The sequence below is a fragment of the Panthera leo genome, chromosome C2, assembly GCF_018350215.1.
Source record: "Panthera leo isolate Ple1 chromosome C2, P.leo_Ple1_pat1.1, whole genome shotgun sequence".
NCBI lineage: Eukaryota > Metazoa > Chordata > Mammalia > Carnivora > Felidae > Panthera > Panthera leo.
The window spans coordinates 745,009-760,865 of NC_056687.1; the positions used below are offsets into that span (position 1 = coordinate 745,009).

General features: G+C 45.0%; 1 long non-coding RNA gene across 1 annotated transcript in view; it reads left to right on the plus strand.

Annotated features, from left to right (window-relative positions):
• The window catches only part of LOC122229791, a 29,570-nt gene extending 13,718 nt beyond the window's left edge, over positions 1 to 15,852 (plus strand). Inside the window, exons 2-3 of the long non-coding RNA XR_006207135.1 lie at positions 13,459 to 13,575; positions 15,667 to 15,852. This is a non-coding gene — a long non-coding RNA (uncharacterized LOC122229791). The remainder of the gene's footprint in view (positions 1 to 13,458; positions 13,576 to 15,666) is intronic.
• The last annotated feature ends 5 nt before the right edge of the window (positions 15,853 to 15,857 follow it).

The window sequence follows — 15,857 nt, forward strand, 5'->3', positions numbered from 1 at the left end:
CTATTTTATGTCCTTTGCCCATTTCTTCACTGGATTTTTTTTTGGGGGGGGGTGTTGAGTTTGATAAATTCTTTATAGATTATGGATACTAAGTATTTATCAGATATTTTATTTGCAAATATCTTCTCCCATTCTGTAGCCTAACTTTTAGTTTTGTTGATTGTTTCCTTCACTCTGCAGAAGTTTTTATCTTGATGAAGTTCCAGTTGTTCGTTTTTGCTTTTGTTTTCCTTGCCTCTGGAGACATGTTTAGTAAGAAGTTGATGTGGCTGAGGTCAGAGAGGTTTCTGCCTGTGTTCTCCTCTAAGATTTTGATGGCATCCTTTCTCTCACTTAGGTCTGTTATCCATTTTGAATTTATTTTTGTGTATGGTGTAAGAAAGTGGCCCAATTTCATTCTTTTGTATGTCCTGTCCAATTTTACCAACACCATTTGTTGAAGAGACTGTCATTTTTACATTGGATATTCTTTCCTGCTTTGTCAAAGATTAGTTGACCATATAGTAGTGGGTATATTACTGGGTTTTCTATTCTATTCCATTGATCTATGTGTCTGTTTTTGTGCCAGTACCATACCGTCTTTATGACTCCAGTTTTGTAATATAGCTTGAAGTCCAGAACTGTGATGCCTCCTGCTTTGCTTTTCTTTTTCAAGATTGCTTTGGCTATTCAGTGCCTTTTGTGGTTCCACACAAATGTTAGAATTGTTTGCTCTAGCTCTGTGAAAAATGCTGGTGTTATTTTGATAGGGATTGCATTGAATGTGTAGATTGCTTTGGGTAGTATAGACATTTTAACAATGTTTGTTCTTCTAATCCATGAGCATGGGATTTTTCCCCATTTCTTTGTGCCCTCTTCAATTCCTTTCATAAGTGTTCTATACTTTTCAGAGTACAGCTCTTTTACCTTTTTGTTTAGGTTTATTCCTAGGGATCTAGGAATACCTCGATGTTTTTGTGTGTGTGTTCAATTGTAAATGGAATTGATTCTTTGATTTCTTTTTTCTGCTGCTTCATTATTGGTGTATAGGAATGCAACTTTGCTGAATTCATGTGTTAGTTCTAGCGATTTTTGGTGGAGTCTTTTGGGTTTTCTACATAAGAGTATCATGTCATTTGCAAATAGTTAAAGTTGACTTCTTCCTTGCCAGTTCGGATGCCGTTTATTTCCTTTTGTTGTCTGATTGCTGAAGCTGAGACTTCCAGTAGTATGTTAAATAGTAACGGTGAGAGTGGACATCCCTGTCTTGTTTCTGACCACAGAGGAAAAGCTCTTAGGTTTTCCCCACTGAGGATGATATTAGCTGTGGGTCTTTCATACATGGTTTTTATGATGTTGAGGTATGTTTCATCTATGCCTACTTTTTTGAGAGTTTTTTTTTTTTTTTTTATCAAGAATGGATGCTGTATTTGCCAAAGCTTTTTCTGGATCTATTATGAGGATCATATATATGGTTCTTATCCTTTATTTTATTAATGTGGTGTATCACATTTATCAATTTGTGTATATTGAACCACACCTGCAGCCCAGGAATAAATCCCACTTGATTGTGGTGAATAATTCTTTTAATGTACTGTTGGATTTGATTTCCTAGTATCTTGCTGAGAATTGTTACATCCAGTTCATCAGGGATATTGGCCTGTAATCCGCCCTTTTAGAGGGGTGTTTGTCTGGTTTTGGAATCAAGGTAATGCTGGCCTCGTAGAATGAGTTTGGAAGTTTTCCTTCCATTCCTATTTTTTGGAACAGTTTGAGAAGAATACATGGTAACTCTTCTTTAAATGTCTGGAAAAGGTCTGTATGCTGAAAACTATAGAAAGCTTATAAAAGAAATGAAGAAGACACAAAGAAGTGGAAAAACATTCCATGCTCATGGATTGGAAGAACAAATATTGTTAAAATGTAAATACTACCCAAAGCAATAGGTACATAGAATGCAATCCTAATCAAAATTGCACTGGCATTCTTCTCAAAGCTAGAACAAACAATCCTAAAATTTGTATAGAACCACAAAAGACCCCAAATAGCCAAAGTAATGTTGAAAAAGAACACCAAAGCATCACAATCCTGGACTTTAGCCTTTACTACAAAGCTGTAATCAAGATAGTATAGTATTGGCACAAAAACAGGCACATAGACCAGTGGAATAGAATAGAGAACCCAGAATTGGACCCACAAACATAGGGCTAATCTTTGACAGAGCAGAAAAGAGTATCCAATGGAAAAAAAAGACAGTCTCTTAAGCAAATGGTGGGAGAAGTGGATAGCAACATGCAGAAGAATGAAACTGGACCACTTTCTTATACTATGCACAAAATAAACTCAAAATGGTTGAAAGACCTAAATGTGAGAGAGGAAATGTCAAAACCGTAGAGAAAAAAATAGGGAACAACCTCTTTGATCTCAGCCTCAGCAATTTCTTGCTCAACACATCTCCAAAGGCAAGGGAAATAAATGCAAATATGAACTATTGGGACCTCATCAAGATAAAAAGCTTATGCACTGCAAAGGAAACACTCAACAAAACTAAAAGACAACTGACTGAATGGGAGAAGATATTTGAAAATGACATATCAGATAAAGGGTTAGTATCCAAAATCTATAAAGAACTTACCAAACTCAGAACCTGAAAAACAAATAATCCAGTGAAGAAATGGGCAAAAGACATGAATAGACACTTTTCCAAAGAAGACATCCAGATGGCCAACAGACACATAAAAAGATGCTCAACATCACTCATTATCAGGGAAATACAAATCAAAACCACACTGAGATACCACCTCACACCGGTCAGAGTGGCTACAATGAACAACTCAGGCAACAACAGATGTTGGTGAGGATGTGGAGAAATGGAAATTCTCTTGCACTGTTGGTGGGAATGTAAATTGGTGCAGCCACTCTGGAAAACAGTGTGGAGGTTCCTCAAATAATTAAAAATAGAACTACCTTATGACCCAGCAATAGCACTGCTAGGAATATATCCAAAGGATACAGGAGTGCTGATTCATAGGGGCATATGTACCCCAATGTTTATTTTTTTTAATTTTTTTTCAATATATGAAATTTATTGTCAAATTGGTTTCCATACAACACCCAGTGCTCATCCCAAAAGGTGCCCTCCTCAATACCCATCACCCACCCTCCCCTCCCTCCCACCTCCCATCAACCCTCAGTTTGTTCTCAGTTTTTAAAAGTCTCTTATGCTTTGGCTCTCTCCCACTCTAACCTCTTTTTTTTTTTTTTTTCCTTCCCCTCCTCCATGGGTTTCTGTTAAGTTTCTCAGGATCCACATAAGAGTGAAAACATATGGTATCTGTCTTTCTCTGTATGGCTTATTTCACTTAGCATCACACTCTCCAGTTCCATCCATGTTGCTACAAAGGGCCATATTTCGTTCTTTCTCATTGCTGTGTAGTACTCCATTGTGTATATAAACCACAATTTCTTTATCCATTCAGCAGTTGATGGACATTTGGGCTCTTTCCATAATTTGGCTATTGTTGAAAGTGCTGCTATGTACACCCAATGTTTATAGCAACACTTCCAACAATAGCCAAATTATGGAAAGAGCCCAAATGTCCATCAACTGCTGAATGGATAAAGAAGATTATATATACAATGGAATACTACTTGGAAATGAGAAAGAATGAAATCTTGCTATTTGCAACAATGTGGATGGAACTGGAGGGTATTATGCTAAGTGAAATAAGTCAGGCAGAGAAAGACAGATCATATGTTTTCACTCATATGTGGAACTTGAGAAACTTAACAGAAGACCATGGGGGAAGGGAAGGGGAAAAACAGTTTCGAACAGAGAGGGAGACAAACCATAAGAGACTTAAATACAGAGAACAAACTGAGGGATGATGGGGGTGGGGTGGGAGAGTGAGGGAAATGGGTGATGGCCATTGAAGAGAGCATTGGTTGGAATGAGCACTGGGTGTTGTATGTAAGCAATGAATCATGGGAATCTACCCCCAAAGCCAAGAGCACACTGTGTACACTGTATGTTAGCTAACTTGACAATAAATTATATTTAAAAAAAAGAAGTGCTTTACAATTATAACAAATAAAAAAAATAAAAAACCAAATGTCTGGTAGAATTCCCCTAGGAGGTCATCTGGCCCTGGACTTTAGTTTGTTGAGAGATTTTTGATTACTGATTCAATTTCTTTGTTGATTATGGGTCTGTTCAAGTTTTCTATTTCTTCCTATTTCAGTTTTGGTAGTTTGTATGTTTCTAGGAATTTGTCCATTTCTTCCAGATTGCCCAGTTTGTTGGCATATAATTTTTCATAATATTCTCTTATAATTGTTTGTATTTCTGTGGTGTTGGTTGTGATCTGTCCTCTTTCATTTGTGATTTTACTTACGTGGGTTCTTTCTCTTTTATTATTTTATTTTAAAGTTTATTTATTTTTGAGGGGGAAGGGGGAGAGAGAGAGGGAGAGAGACAGAATGCCAAGCAGGCTCTGCATCATCAGTGCAGCGCCCAATGGGGGGCTCTAACTCACGAACCATGAGATCATGACCTGAGCTGAAGCTGGATGCTTAACCGACTGAGCCACCAGTGCACCCTCTCTTTTCTTTTTGATAGGTCTGGTGAAGGGTTTAATTCTTTCTAAAAACTAGCAATTAGTTTCATTGATCTGTTCTACTGGGGTGTGTGTGTGTGTGTGTGTGTATTATTTATTTCTGCTGTGATCTTTATTATTTCCTTTATTCTGCTGGCCCTAGTCTTTATTTTCTGTTCCTTTCCTAGCTCCTTAAGGTGTAAGGTTAAGTTGTGTATTTGAGGCTTTTCTTGCTTCTTGAGGTAGGCCTGTATTGCTATATACTTCCCTCTTAGGACCACCTTTGCTGCATCCCAAAGGTTTTGGACCATCGTGTTTTCATTTTAATTTGCCTCCATGTATTTTTTAAATTTCTTCTTTAATTTCCTCATTAACCCATTCATTCTTTCATAAGATTTTATTTAATCTCCATGTATTTGTAATTTTTCCAATTTTTTTCTTGTGGTTGACTTCAAGTTTCATAGCATTGTGGTCTCAAAATATGCTTGGTATGGTCTCAGTCTTTTGTACCTGTTGGGGGCTGATTTGTGACACAGTATGTAATCTGTTCTGGAGAATGTCCCATGTGCACTTGAAAAGAATGTGTATTCTGCTGCTTTAGGATGGAATGTTCGGAATATATCTGCTAAGTCTATCTGGTCCAGTGTTTTCATTCAAAGCCATTGTTTTCTTTTTGATTTTCTGCTTAGATGATCTTTCCATTGCTATAAGTGGGGTGTTAAAGTCTCCTACTATTATTGTATTATTATCAATGAGTTTCTTTATGTTTGTTATTAATTGATTTATATATTTAGATGTCTCAAGTTGGGGATATAAATATTTACAATTGTTAGATCTTCTTGATGGATAGTCCCCTTAATTATGATACAATGTCCTTCTTCATCTTTTGTTATAGTCTTTGGTTTAAAATCTAGTTTTTCTTATATGAGTATGGCTACTCTGACTTTCTTTTGGTGTCTGTTAGTATGATAGATATTTCTCATCCCTTCACTTTCAATCTGCTGATGTCTTTAGGTATAAAATGAGTCTCTTGAAGGCAGCACATAGATGAATCTTGTTTTTTAATCCATTCTAATACCCTGTGTCTTTTGATTGGGACATTTATTCCATTTACATTCAGAGTGATTATTGAAAGATATGAATTTAGTGCCACTGTGTTACCTGCAAAGTTGGTGTTTCTGGTGATGTTCTCTGTTCCTTTCTAGTCTTTGTTGCTTTTGGTCTTTTTTTCCCCACTCAAAGAGTCCCCTTTAATCTTTCTTCCAGGGCTGGTTTAGTTGTCACAAACTCCTTTAGTTTTTGTTTGTCTGGGGAAGTCTTGTTTCTCCCTCTCTTTTTTTACTGTTTATTTATTTTTGAGAGATGGAGAGAGAGAGAGGGAGAGAATGAACGGCGGCGGGGGGGGGGGGGCGCACAGAGAGAGAGGCGGACAGAGGATCTCAAGTGGACTCTGCACTGACAGCAGCAAGCCTGATGTGGGGCTCCAGCTCATGAACTATGAGATCATGACCTGAGCCAAAGTCAGACACTCAACCAACTGAGTCACTCAGGCACCCCTCTTGTCTCTCTTTCTACTCTGAGTGACAGACTTGCTGGATAAAGTATTCTTGGCTGCATATTTTTTCCTTCAGCATGTTGAATATATCATGCCACTCCCTCCTGGCCTGCCAAATTTCTGCAGACAGTTATGCTGTGAATCTGATCTGTCTTCCCTTGTAAGTTAAGAAATTTTTTTCCCTTTTTGCTCTCAGGATTTTTTCCTTGTCTGTGTATTTTGTGAATTTGACTATACTATGTCTTGGTGATGGCTGGCTTTTGTTGAATTTAATGAGAATTCTCTGTACTACTTAGATTTCAATGTCTGTTTCCTTCCCCAGATTAGAGAAGTTTTCAGCTATAATTTGCTCAAATAAACCTTCTGCTCCTTTGTCTTTTCTTCTGGGACTCCTATGATATGAAAGTTATTATGCTTTAAGGAGTCACTGAGTTCCCTAAGTCTACACTCATGATCCAATACCTTTCTTACACTCCTTTTTTTTTCAGCTTCATTATTTTACATAATTTTATCTTCTATATCACTGATTCATTCCTGTGTTTCATCCATTCTTATTGTCATTGCATCATTCAGTTTTGCATCTTCATTAAAGCATTTTTTTTTTTTTTGGCCTGACTTATCTCTGCAGTAAGGGATTCTCTAGTGTTTTCTATGCTTTTCTCAAGCCCAGCTAGTATCCTTAGGGTTATTGTTTTAAATTCTGGTTCAGACATCTTACTTGTATCTGTATTGATTAAATCCCTGGCCATGACTTCTTCCTGTTCTTTCTTTTGGGGTGAATTCCTCCATCTTGTCATTTTGTCTGAGTCAATGATGTGTGTGTGTGTGTGTGTGTGTGTGTGTGAGAGAGAGAGAGAGAGAGAGAGAGAGATTGTTAGGAAAACCTATTGTATTCATGCTCCTGAGAGTAATAGCTATATTCAGAAGAGGTAAAAAACACAAACAAAAAAAACCTCCCAAAACAAAAACAAAAAAATAAACAAGATCCCATTTCCCTTAGAGCTGAAGATTTGCAGCACTTGACACTCAGTAGACTTGTGCATGTGAGGGGTTTGTGCTGGTCTCCTGGGAAGAGGGCCTGTTGCTCTGGTTCTCAGGTGTTCTTGCCCTAGTGAAGATGAACCTGCAGGGGCCCTGGGTGAGGATGGGGCTTGGTATAAGCACCTCAGGCCTCTACTGGGTGGCCCTGTTTTGCTCCCTGAAGTCAGCCAATTTTGATGGGAGCAGATAATGGCCTTACACAGCTCTTTTATCCCTGGATTGGGGAGCTCCTGCCTGCCACTCTTCAGAAAGCCCTCACAGAAGAGCAAACAATCACCTCACTTGTGTCCCTGGGTTCTGCCAGATCCCCACCTGCACCCTGCCAGCGACTGAGCTGTCTGCCCGCCAGGCAGAAGAGCACTCGTGTATTTTATCCTGTGCAGCTGGGTTTCAAAACTCCAAATTAAAAAAAAATTTTTTTAATGGTTATTTATTAAACCATTAAACAGAGAGACAGAGCATGAGCATGGGAGGGGCCAAACAATGGGGCGACACAGAATCTGAAGCAGGCTCCAGGCTCTGAGCTGTCAGCACAGAGCCCGACGCGGGGCTTGAACTCACAAACCGAGAGATCATGACCTCGACCTCGAGCTGAAGTCGGACGCTTAACCGACTGAGCCACCCAGGCACCCCTCAAAACTCCAAATTTTAGAGATCTGCATGGTGTGGACCTGTGCTGATCCTCTGGGGGAGGGTCTCGCTGTGCTGTGGCTGGTGCAGTCTTGTCCCAGAAATGAGTTGTGTGACTGCATAGCAGTTCAGAATTTATTGTAAAACATAGCTAAAAGCCAACACCAAGGTTTGCTGTCCTCAGCCAGAGTGTCTTTGTTCCTATGCTAGGGAACAGGGCAACATGCTGGCGCCACAGGGAGAGGCCATGGCGTCACTCCCAAATGCACTCAAAACAGGGCAACTGCTGCTCTCTGTGTGAACTAGGGGATTCTCCAACCATGTTGCCCGGTCCCGGGTCTCTGCCCTCTGTCCCCCGAGAGCACTGCCAAGCCCATCAGGCACGACCCTGGCGATGGTGCAGACCTCTAAAATTTCAGACTCTGTACTCCGCTGTTTATGAAATCTTGTGGTATTCAGCCCCTCTCCCTTTTCCAGCCAATGGTTTTGGGGAAGAGTTTTTCTCGTATAATTCCCAATGAGTACTTTCACTCTTTCTCTCTCTTTTTCTTTCTTTTTCACTCCTCCTTATCTTAGCACCCACAGCTCTTCTCTCTCTCTCAAACCTACTCTCTGCAGTTCCTACCTTACATGATGTGGTCATTTTGTCTACCTCTAGTTATGCAGTTTTGCTCTCTCAGTACTCAGATAGACTTCTTGGGTGTTCAAAGTGATTTAATATTTATCTAGCTGTGTTCAAAGGACAAAGCAAGCCTAGGGTCTCCCTACTCCCCCACCATCTTGAACTCCTCCTCTCCCTGATTAAAGTTTAAAAAGTAAAAGCAGGGGCGCCTGGGTGGCGCAGTCGGTTAAGCGTCCGACTTCAGCCAGGTCACGATCTCGCGGTCCGTGAGTTCGAGCCCCGCGTCAGGCTCTGGGCTGATGGCTCGGAGCCTGGAGCCTGTTTCCGACTCTGTGTCTCCCTCTCTCTCTGCCCCTCCCCCGTTCATGCTCTGTCTCTCTCTGTCCCAAAAATAAATAAAAAACGTTGGAAAAAAAAAATTAAAAAAAAATAAATAAATAAAAAATAAAAAGTAAAAGCAAAAGACCAATGACAAGTTGAGAACAAACGCTTGGAAGTTGTCACTAAGGGCTACCTATTTAATATGTACAGTTTCAGGAAATGGAGAAGAAAAAAACAAGAACAATTGAACAGATGGCAAGGGCCACAAATATGCCTCTTCTTAGAGCAAATGAATCTCAACATACAAATAAGTGCTTAGCATCATTTGTAGTAAGAGAAATCAAATCTGTGCACTGAAATACTGGTTCTCAGCCATCAGATTAGTAAAACCCCAGAGGCTTGACAGGCGATTTCATTGGTGAGACTGAAGGGGGGCTCAGTGTACTTGTTGGCCATCCCGTGGAGGGATTGGCTGGGTCTAACAAAGTTACAGATGTGTTTCCCTTGGTCTGTTCTAAAGATGCACACATGTGCAAGAACAGGAAATGACACATGCATGGAGTTTTCTTTGCAGCCTTGGGATTGGAAACTGCCCAAATGTCTTTTTGCGTGATACTGTTTGAACCCATGGCAGACCCAGGAGATGGAAAACCCAATCACTACAAGTTAGGAAGAATGAGCTAGAGTACCCTCCAGCTTGTGTTGTTAAATGAGGACATGGAGTGCAGCTCTGTGAATACAGGGCACTTCCTTTTGTATGGAAATGTGTTGCAAAAAGAAACCCTGAAAGAACTAACTAGAAACCAATGGAAATGGGTGCCTGCAGGGTGCCTTGACCTTTGACTTTTGAACCAGGTCAGTATTTTACGTATTTGAGCAATTAAATTAAAAAGAAAATATTTTTGATATTGAAAAGAAGCTGAGGAAAAATGGCAGTTTATTGATAGTAGAACCCCACACAGGAAAAAAATCATTTCAAGTACTTTGAGAACACAGTAGCTTTTGCATCCACTATTGGTGCCATAAAGGATGGAGAAGTCCAGAAGCAAGCCCTACCCTTCCATCAGAGTTTAGGAGGAAAAACAACTTGTAGAAGATAACTTTGGAAAATTGTGGAAGTTTAAATATGGCCCAGGCATTGATGATATAGAGGCTATTTTTAGCTTGGTATTATATTTTGAATTTGATTCAGCAATAGTATTACGCCTAATGTAGAAAGCAGTTCTTATTTTTTTAGAGATGAATACTGAAGTATTTATGTGTGAAATGTCATAATGTCTGTAATTTCAAATGTCTCAGCAATGAGGTCGTTAAAGCAAGAATGGCAAATGTAAGATCGGCAAAGCTAGAAAATGGGTTCAGCGATGGTCATTGCTCTGCTCTCCCTACTCTACTCTGTTTGAGATATTTCATAAGTGAAAATAAAAATGATGGCAATAAATGAATAAGCAGGATGCATTTGGGACAAGGGGTTGGGGTGGGGGCATTTAAGCTGGGCCTTGAGCATGAAGAAGTCAGTGTTGAGAGAACAAGGGTCTGGGTCTCAGCAGGAGCAGGAGTGGGGTCACAGGCCATGAACACGGTCTCCTGACCACTCATTTTTGCCATCTTTCCTTATGTCGAAAAAGTATTCCCACAAAAAACGAATAACCTATCATGGAGGCCTATTCTCATAAGAGGCCATCCTTCTCTGCAGGCCAAGTTTGAGCTCATCCTCCTACATGAACCAGATGCGTGCCTGTTCTGCCAGCAGCTTCTCTGGAAACGGGGACGGATGTCTCAGACACGGAGCAGCTGCTGCTCTCAGCCCCGAGGAGAAGAGGGAAATTGCGTATGCCTCTTCTCTGTCCCAAAGAAGAGTCTTAGGGACCTGTTGCCCCCTCTCAGCCCATCCACGGGGCTGAGACCTGGTCGAGGGCAGGCCCTTCGTGTTCTTTCGGCTAAATACTGTCTGAAGAATCCAAAGTGTTTAGAAGCCAAAGTGATATAATCCATGTTCAGGATTATAAACTTTATTTTTATAAACATATCAATTCATCACTCACTGACCCCACCAACATTCTAGACTCTCCAGTGGATTTTCACAGGCTCACCCAGGAAGTTTTAAAAAAATTTTTTTTTAATGTTTATTTATTAATTTTGAGAGAGACAGAGACGGAATGTGAGTGGGTTAGGGGGAGAGAGAGAGGGAGACAATCCAAAGCAGGCTCCAGGCTCCGAGCTGTCAGCACAGAGCCTGATGCGGGGCTTGAACTCACGAGCCGTGAGATCATGACCCGAGCTGAAGTCGGATGCTCAACCGACTGAGCCACCCAGGTGCCCCTTACTCAGGAAGTTTTGAGAGTGTGTAAGCCCTGACTGTGTGGTCAAGGCAAGGCTGAGAGACAGGCTGCATATCAGTTAGAAAACGTGTGTCTTTTGCGGCTATAACAAATCACCACAAAATTGATGGCTTAAAATAATGCAAATTTAATCCTTTATGGATCAGGGGGTCAGAAGTCCAAGATGGGCCAGTAGGGCTGATTCCTTCCGGAGGCTCCAGGAAAGACTCCATTTCTTGCCTTTTCCAGCCTTTACAGTCACCTTCACTCTTTGGCTCCTGGCCCTTCTGGCATCTACAAAGGCAGCAGCATTCAGTCTTCTGGTTCCTACCACTCTTCCCCTCTCCCCCATGCCCATCTCCTCCCTGGGATGACACTGGGCTCACCTGGGCAATACCCTGTAATCCCTCTGTTGAGAAGATGTGTACTGTAAAGGGAGAATGGAAGCATCAGGAGGGCAGGGAAGCCCAAGAGGGGGACAGCCCTGCTCATGGTGCCTGGCAGCTGGGCTCCACATAGAGGGGTGGGCAGCCTCACAGGCCCTGACGGGGGATCTTTGTCCTGGCAGACAGGAAGGGTACACCCAGTGTGGGCTGATGGCCCTAATTCTAGAAGTGAGGGGTAGGAGAGGGGAGCAGGCGTTTACAAGGACTAGAGGGTGAGGCATACGGATGGGGTGTATAGTTCTAACTAACATGGCTGCATAACAAATTATCACCAACTTAGGCACTTAAAAAAACACAAACAGACCATCTCATGGTTCCTGTGGGTCTGAGGTCTCGGCACAGCTCAGCTGGGTCCTGTTCAGGGTCGTGTGGTAGAACCAAGCTGTTGGCCCATCTCATCTGAGGCTTTGGGACCTCTATCAGACTAACTAGTTGTGAGCAGGATTCAGTTCCTTGCAGTTGCAGAGGTGGGGTCCCCATTTTGTCACTGCCCACCCTCAGGTTCTAGCTGTGTGGCCTCTCCATGGGCAGTTCGCAGGAAAGACAGCAGGAGAAATCTCTCTGACATCTTTTAGGTCTGACCCACCCAGGAGAATCTTCCATTTGATTAAATCAAAGTCAACTGATTTGGGACCTTAGTTACTCTGTAAAATTCTTGGTTAATACAGTGTAACGTGATCCCAGGAGTGATTCACACTCAGGGGAGGGTGTGAAGGGTATATACTCCAGAGGTAGATCATTATGAAGAAATAAATACCATGTTCTATCTACAAAAGGGGGGATGTGGCTGCATTAATCGAGGCACAAAGGGATTTCGCACCCTGGGAGGCTGGACGCATGACCATGGGGAGCAAGAAAGGAGAATGTGTGAGCTTTTGGAGCCAATGTAGACAGGAAAACCAGGGGTACCAATTCTGCCTTTTCTTTTTTTTTTTTTTTTAAGGTTAAAGCATCTGTACCAGGAAATGTGCAGATCTAACATGTACAGTTCTAAGGATTTTGAGAAATGCGCCCATGTAATCCACACACCATCAAGATAGACAGTGCTCCCTCTGTCTAAAAAGTCCCCTGTGCCTTGCAGGCCAGGCCTCACACACAGAGGCAATTGCTGCCTGAGTTTTAGCGCCAGTGATGAGTTTTGCCTGACCTCGAGCATCCTGTGAATGGCTATGCCTGACTTCTTTCACTCAGCGCAACACGTGTGAAACTTACCCATGTTCATTTGCTCCCTTTTTGGTTTTTTTGAGTAGTGTTCATGGCATGGGTGAACCACAGTTTGCTTGTGCATTCTCCTGACGATGGACAGCCAGCTTGCTTCTAGCTTTTGACTCTTATAAGTAAGGTTGTACATTCTCCTGCTGGTGTAGAGGTGATGTTTTCATCGCTCTTGGCCGATACTCAGGAGTGGAGGGGTGAGTGGTGTGGTGAGCACATGTATGATTTTAGGAAACCACTGAGGAAATGCTAAGTGGCTGTGTCCTTTCATGCCGACACCAGCCACACGCGAGCCTCGTGTCCTCCCGACCTTTGGCACAGTCAGGCTAAGTTCAGCCATTCTGATGTGTTGTCAGGGTTCCGCTGGTGTTCCCTGAGGAGGCCTTGAGACTCAACTCTAGAGGTGGGCTCTCAGTGTCCAGGGGACCCTAAGTGTCATGGTCTCGGCAGCTGGACAGGCCACACCCTTGGTATCACATGGCTGTCTGTCTCTTTAGAAAGTGGCTGCCAGACCAGCAGATGGGGACTCTGGGCTAGAGACATCCCCCTGGTGGGGCTGGCTCCGAGGGTCTTGGCCAGGGCAGCTCTCTGATTTGTGCTGCCCACGTGCTTCCAAAAATCTTAGATAGAAAAATATACCTTCCTGCATATCCTTAGCATAGAAAATGCACGATGAAGACCAAATATCAGTTGCAATAGCAAATGTAAATGTGTTTGATTTTTCTATAAGCAGCAAGGACTGTCAGAATGGGTGGAAAGATGCCTTTACGGGCCATCTACAAAACGTGCACCTAAAACGACGCGGCTGGAGAGATCAAAAGCGAAGGACGTGGAGAGACATCTGACGAATGTGAGTGAAGGAAGCAAGGGTTGCGGGCCTCACGCTGTCCGGGTGGAACGCACCGCCGAGACCCAGGACAGCGAGGCTGTTGGCACTGAGAAGGGAGAGCTGCTCATGGGTGGGCGGTGGTGGTCTGCCGGTGGGGGGCCTCCAGCTCCCCTCACGCTTGGAGAGACGGACTGTGGGGGTGTCGTGGGGCAAGGCCGGGACAATGGGACCCCCGAGCTGGTGGACAGCGTGTGGGGAGCTTCCTGGGTCAGCAGGTGGGGGCTGGCAGGGAGCCTCCCCGAGCACTCCCTCAGTTCTCCATTCCCTTTTCCTTCGAGGACCACTCTTCCCAGGAGGAGGAGGGAACGGCGCCCAGAGGCTCCTAAAGGGGAGAGTGGCAGGGCTGGGGAGAGGCCTGGGATTGGCCCCCGCAGTTGTGGGTCAGGACAAGTGGAGTGACGACGGAAGGCCGCCCTGGCGGCGTCCGGCACCTCCCCCAAGCCCGTGCCTTGTAGCTCCAACGGTGTGCAGGGGAAGCTCGGGGAGCCGGTGGTAGAGCTGCTGGGCACCGGCTGCTCCTGACCCAGGAACAGGGATCGCTACCCCCCTTGCAATCACAGGGTAGCTGGCTTTGCACTTATGTTTCAAGACTTCATGCCAGGATCTAAAATATTGCTTTCATAAACTTGGAACGGACACAGGCATGATGGAGCCTGCAGTTTCCTTCATAACCTATTTTTTAAATGTCAGGTTGCATAATGTGAAGGGGGCTCCTTATGTTTTCCTCGTGGATGTCGGGAGGCGAGGGGTTAAGAAGTACAGCAGGGAACAAAGTGTGGCCTGATTTCAGACCTGGGTTCTCAGCCACCGGTTCCAGTTAGAGAGATGATTCAGGGATTACAGACGCGGTCCTTTCTTAAACACACACTTCAGCTCTCCCCCTTTCCCTCAGGAGAGGTCTCGGATGACCCCTCCCAGGCAGGAGGAAAAACCCACAGACCCCACCTGACCAGGGTGCAGACCTGGGGCAACCAGGAGGGAACTTGTGCCTGGAGGGTCGAGGGGAGGGTCTGGAGCTGGCACCTTCTTCACCGGGACCCCTGCTGTCCTCCCCAGCCAGCCCTCGGGCCTCCCGTGATGGGCACCAGGTGGCCTCGGGCCTCTTTGCGGCCCTCCCAGGTGGCTGTTACGGTTTTATGAGCCCATTTTGCAGTTCATGAGAGTGAGGTGAGGCGCAGGTGACCGGCTCGAGGTTACAAGGCTGCAGGTGGCGGGGAAGGAGCCAGGATCTGTGGCCGCTGCAGGGACATCCCTCAGGCTGGGGGCTCGCAGGGCGTGACGGGCGGGCGAACGTTGGGGTCACGCTGCAGCAAACAGGCCCCCGGGATGTCGGCCGAGTGAATGGAAACTTTCCGTGCTGGCAGCTCTCTGGTTCTCGTCACGTGCATGTGTGATGTCAGTGCAGGGGCTGAGATTGGGTGTCTCTGAGACTCCCTTGCAGACTGTGCTGACACCCACCGATGCTATGTGGGGGTGCTGTTCTCTGCTGGAGTCATGCCCTGGCCCCACTGCCCGGCTTTCCACGTGTGTCGGGTGAAGGGTGTCCCGTCCCTGCCCCTTCTTGTCAGGATTCCCCCCCGGTTAGGACCCCGTGCAGTTCCCGCCACCCGCTTCTACTGGCCCTGGTGCCTGTGGTGCCCGCACACCTGCCCTCCTTTACCCCTGGGGCCGAAGTGCGCCGGCCCCACCCCCTCCCCTCTTCCACTGGCAGGCCCTGCAGCAGGGTGCCGAGCACTCGGGGGCCCGGTGGCCGTGTGTTTCTTCCTCGGGAATCCGGGCCAGGCTGTGCTTCCCCGTCCACTCTGACCTTCCTGAGGCCAGGGCCGTTCCTGTGAAGGGACAGCCACGGCCCCCTGCCACCTCTCTCTGGACCCGGGCCGGGTCTCCCAGGCAGCTTTCCACGGGGCCCGCTGGTCCCGCTGCCTCCTCCTCAGGGACTCGCAGGCTGTTTCTGGTGCCAGAAGGCTGGCCTTTCTGGGGTTTCGTCTCGTTGGATCCGGCCAGCTCTCCCAGCCCTCTGAGACCTAATGCGCTTCTGCTTTTGTGGAGCAGGGTGTCAGGGCCCCTCCCTGCTCCTCCCCATCCGTGGACAGTCCTCCGCCAACCCCAGAGAGGGCTGTCCGTCCGGTGCCAAGCAGGAGGTCAGCCTGCTGACCGGACCCCCGACCATCTCCACGGTCTCCTCCTGTTGTGGGAAGTGCGGGTCTGCTGGGATTTTTTTACTCCACAGAAAGATGACCGCG